Source organism: Pristiophorus japonicus, unplaced genomic scaffold (assembly GCF_044704955.1).
Source record: "Pristiophorus japonicus isolate sPriJap1 unplaced genomic scaffold, sPriJap1.hap1 HAP1_SCAFFOLD_302, whole genome shotgun sequence".
Lineage (NCBI taxonomy): Eukaryota > Metazoa > Chordata > Chondrichthyes > Pristiophoridae > Pristiophorus > Pristiophorus japonicus.
In genome coordinates this window covers 700,001-704,975 of record NW_027252802.1, presented here as the reverse complement: position 1 = coordinate 704,975, position 4,975 = coordinate 700,001, and positions in this window count along the sequence as shown.

Below are 4,975 nucleotides of genomic sequence, written 5' to 3'. Positions count from 1 at the left end.
ATAGTTCTGTATCAATCCCCAACTAATCCCACTGCCCCGCTCTCTCCCCATAGTCCTGTATCAATCCCCAAACTAATCCCACTGCCCCGCTCTCTCCCCATAGTCCTGTATCAATCCCCAAACTAATCCCACTGCCCCTCTCTCCCCATCGTCCTGTATCAATCCCCAAACTAATCCCACTGCCCCGCTCTCTCCCCATAGTCCTGTATCAATCCCCAAACTAATTCCACTGCCCCTCTCTCCCCATCGTCCTGTATCAATCCCCAAACTAATCCCACTGCCCCGCTCTCTTCCCATAGTCCTGTATCAATCCCCAAACTAATCCCACTGCCCCTCTCTCCCCATCGTCCTGTATCAATCCCCAAACTAATCCCACTGCCCCGCTCTCTTCCCATAGTCCTGTATCAATCCCCAAACTAATCCCACTGCCCCTCTCTCCCCATCGTCCTGTATCAATCCCCAAACTAATCCCACTGCCCCGCTCTCTTCCCATAGTTCTGTATCAATCCCCAAACTAATCCCACTGCCCCGCTCTCTCCCCATAGTCCTGTATCAATCCCCAAACTAATCCCACTGCCCCGCTCTCTCCCCATCGTCCTGTATCAATCCCCAAACTAATCCCACTGCCCCGCTCTCTCCCCATAGTCCTGTATCAATCCACAAACTAATCCCACTGCCCCACTCTCTCCCCATAGTCCTGTATCAATCCCCAAACTAATCCCACTGCCCCGCTCTCTCCCCATAGCCCTGTATCAATCCCCAAACTAATCCCACTGCCCCGCTCTCTCCCCATAGCCCTGTATCAATCCCCAAACTAATCCCACTGCCCCGCTCTCTCCCCATAGCCCTGTATCAATCCCCAAACTAATCCCACTGCCCCGCTCTCTCCCATAGTCCTGTATCAATCCCAAAACTAATCCCACTGCCCCGCTCTCTCCCCATAGCCCTGTATCAATCCCCAAACTAATCCCACTGCCCCGCTCTCTCCCCATAGTCCTGTATCAATCTCCAAACTAATCTCACTGCCCCACTCTCTCCCCATAGCCCTGTATCAATCTCCAAACTAATCCCACTGCCCCACTCTCTCCCCATAGCCTTGTATCAATCTCCAAACTAATCCCACTGCCCCGCTCTCTCCCCATAGTCCTGTATCAATCCCCAAACTAATCCCACTGCCCCGCTCTCTCCCCATAGTCCTGTATCAATCTCCAAACTAATCTCACTGCCCCGCTCTCTCCCCATAGTCCTGTATCAATCCCCAAACTAATCCCACTGCCCCTCTCTCCCCATAGTCCTGTATCAATCCCCAAACTAATCCCACTGCCCCGCTCTCTCCCCATAGTCCTGTATCAATCCCAAACTAATCCCACTGCCCCGCTCTCTCCCCATAGCCTTGTATCAATCTCCAAACTAATCCCACTGCCCCGCTCTCTCCCCATAGCCCTGTATCAATCCCCAAACTAATCCCACTGCCCCGCTCTCTCCCCATAGTCCTGTATCAATCTCCAAACTAATCTCACTGCCCCGCTCTCTCCCTATAGTCCTGTATCAATCTCCAAACTAATCTCACTGCCCCACTCTCTCCCCATAGCCTTGTATCAATCCCCAAACTAATCCCACTGCCCCGCTCTCTCCCCATAGTCCTGTATCAATCCCCAAACTAATCCCACTGCCCCGCTCTCTCCCCATAGTCCTGTATCAATCCCCAAACTAATCCCACTGCCCCGCCCTCTCCCCATAGTCCTGTTTCAATCCCCAAACTAATCCCACTGCCCCGCTCTCTCCTCATAGTCCTGTATCAATCCCCAAACTAATCCCACTGCCCCGCTCTCTCCCCATAGTCCTGTATCAATCCCCAAACTAATCCCACTGCCCCACTCTCTCCACAGCGCCCTGTATCAATCCCAGAATCTATACAGAAAGAGAGACAGAGAGAGAGAGAGAGACACACACATACACACTCTCTATCTCTCTCCCTCTCGCTCTCTCTCACTGTCTCTCTCTCTCTGTCTCTCTCACTCTCTCTCTCTCTGTTCGTCTCTTTCACTCTGTCCCTCTCTCTGTCTCGCCGTCTTTCTGTCGCTCTCTCTCTCACTGTCTCTCTCTCTCTGTCTCTCTCACTCTCTCTCTCTCTGTTCCTCTCTTTCACTCTGTCCCTCTCTCTGTCTCGCCCTCTTTCTGTCGCTCTCTCTCTCACTGTCTCTCTCTCACTCTGTATCTCTCTCTCTCTCTTTTTCTCTCTCTCTGTCCCTCTCTCTGTTCCTCTCGCTCTCTCTCTCTCCCTCTCTTTCCCTCTCTCTGTCCTTCTCCCTATCTCCCTCTCTCTCTGTTGCTCTCTCTGTCTGTGCCTCTCTCTCTCTCTGTCCTACTCTCTCTATCTCTCTCTCTCTCTCTCTCTTTCCCTGTGTTTCTCTCTCTTTGTCTGTCTCTCTCCCTCTTTTTCCCTATCCCTCTCTCTCCATCCCCCTCTCTCTCTATCCCTCTCTGTCTCTTTCTGTCTCTCTCGTCTGCATTTTTCCATCTCTCTCTGTTCCTCTCTCTGTCTCCCTCTCTCTCTTTAGATAGATAACTCTCTCTCTCTATCTATCTCACTCTCTCATTTTCTCTCTCTCTGTCTGTCTCTCTCTGTCTCTCTCTCTAGGTCTCTCTCACTCTCTCTCTCACTGTCTCTCTCACTCTCTCTCTCTCTGTCTGTCTCTCTCTGTCTCTCTCTCTAGGTCTCTCTCACTCTCTCTCTCACTGTCTCTCTCACTCTCTCTCTCTCTGTCTCTCTCTCTCTGTCCCTCTCTCCCTATCACTCTCTATCCTCCTTGCTCTCTGACTGTTTCGCTCTACCTCTCTCTGACACTCTCTGTCTCTCTCTCATGCTCACTCTCTCTGTCTCTCTCTCTGCCTCGTTCTCTCGCTTTGTCTCTCTCTCTGTCTTGTTCTCTCTGTCTCTCTCTCTCGCTCTGTCTCTCTCTCTCTCTCTCTGTCTCTCTCTGTCTCTCTCTCCCTATCTCTCTCTATCCGTCTCTCCCACTCTCCTGTCCCTTTCCATCTCTCTCTTTCTCTCTGTCACTCTGTCTGTCTCTCTCTCTTTCTCTGACTCTGTCACTCTCTCTCTCTCTCTCTGTCCCTCTCTCTGTGTTTCTCTCTCTGTCTCTCTCTGTCTCTCTCCCACTCTCTCTCCTGTTTCTTTCCATCTCTCTCTCGCTCTATCTCCTCTCTTTCTCTCTCTCTGTCTCTCTCTCTCTCTATCTATTTCTATCTCTCTCTCTCTCTCTATCTCTGTCTCTCTATCTGTCTCTCTCTCTCTCTCTGTTTCTCCCTCTCTCTCTCTCTGTCTCTCTCCCTCTGTGTTTCTCCCTCTCTTTCTCTGACTCTCCCCCTCTCTCTCCATCCGTCTCTCTTCCTATCCCGCTCTCTCTCTATCACTCTCCCTCTCTGTCTCTCCCTCTCTCTTTCTGTGTCTCTGAGTGTCTGTCTCTCGCTCTCCTGTTTCTTTTCATCTCTTGCTATCTCTCTCTTTCTCTCTGTCCCCTCCACTGTCTCTTTGCATCTCTCTCTCTCTGTCTCTCTCTCTCTCTGTCTCTCTCTCTGTCTCTCTCTCTCCATCACTCTCTCTCTATCCCTCTCTCTCTCTCCCTCCCTCTCTCTCTCTCTCTCTGTGTCTCATTCACTCTCTATCTCTCTCGCTGTATCTCTCCCTCAGTCTCTCTCGCTCTGTCTCTCTCTCAGTCTCCCTCTCTATCCCTCTCTCTATCCCTCTCTCTCACTCCCTCCCGCTCTCTCTCTGTCTCTCTCTCTCTTTTTGTGTCTCTGAGTTTCTCATTGTCTCTCTGTGTCTCTCTCCTGTCTCTTTTCATCTCTTTCTCTCTCTCTGTCTCTCTTTCTCTCTCTCTGACTCTCTCTCTCTCTGTCTCTCTCTCTCTCTGTCCCTCCCTCTGTTCTCCTCTCACTCTCTCTCTTTCTCTCTCTCACTATTTCTGTCTCTCTCTCTCTCTCTCTCCCTATCTCTCTCTATCCCTCTCTCTCTCTGTCTGTGTCTCTCCCCCTCTCTCTGACACTCTCTGCCTCTCTCTCTCTGTCTGTCACACTCACTCTCTCTGTCTCTCTCTCTCTCTCTCATTCACTCACTCTGTCTTCCTCTGTCTGTCTCTCTCTCTCTCTCTGTCTCACTCTCTCTCTCTGTCTCTCTCTCTCTGACTCTCTCTATCTCTCTCTCTCGCTCCCTATCTGTCTCTCACTCTCTGCCTGTGTGTTTCTCTCTCTGACCATCTCTGTCTCTCTCTCTCTCTCTTCCTCTCTGTCTCTCTCTATCTGTCTCTCTCTCCCTGTCTCGATGCCTCTCCCTCTCTGTCTCTCTCTCTCTGTATGTCTGTCACTTTATCTGTTTTTTTCTCCTTCCCTCTCTCTCTCTGTGTCTCTCTGAAGCTCTCCCAGAACCACAGTGACAATGCACACACCGATCTTCAGTCATCCATTTTACATTTGTTAATGGTCATCATTTGATGTTAACACTGGGAGATTGATTACAGAGACCGACTACTCTCTAATTTAACGTGAGCTGCTTAAAAGTGTATCTGCCCTGGGAGTGTTTGATGGGAGAGTGTAGAGGGAGCTTTGCTCTGTATCTAACCCCCTGTACCTGCCCTGGGAGTGTTTGATGGGACAGTGTAGAGGGAGCTTTACTCTGTATCTAACCCCCTGTACCTGCCCTGGGAGTGTTTGATGGGACAGTGTAGAGGGAGCTTTACTCTGTATCTAACCCCCTGTACCTGCCCTGGGAGTGTTTGATGGGACAGTGTAGAGGGAGCTTTACTCTGTATCTAACCCCCTGTACCTGCCCTGGGAGTGTTTGATGGGACAGTGTAGAGGGAGCTTTACTCTGTATCTAACCCCCTGTACCTGCCCTGGGAGTGTTTGATGGGACAGTGTAGAGGGAGCTTTACTCTGTATCTAACCCCGTGCTGTACCTGCCCTGGGAGTGTTT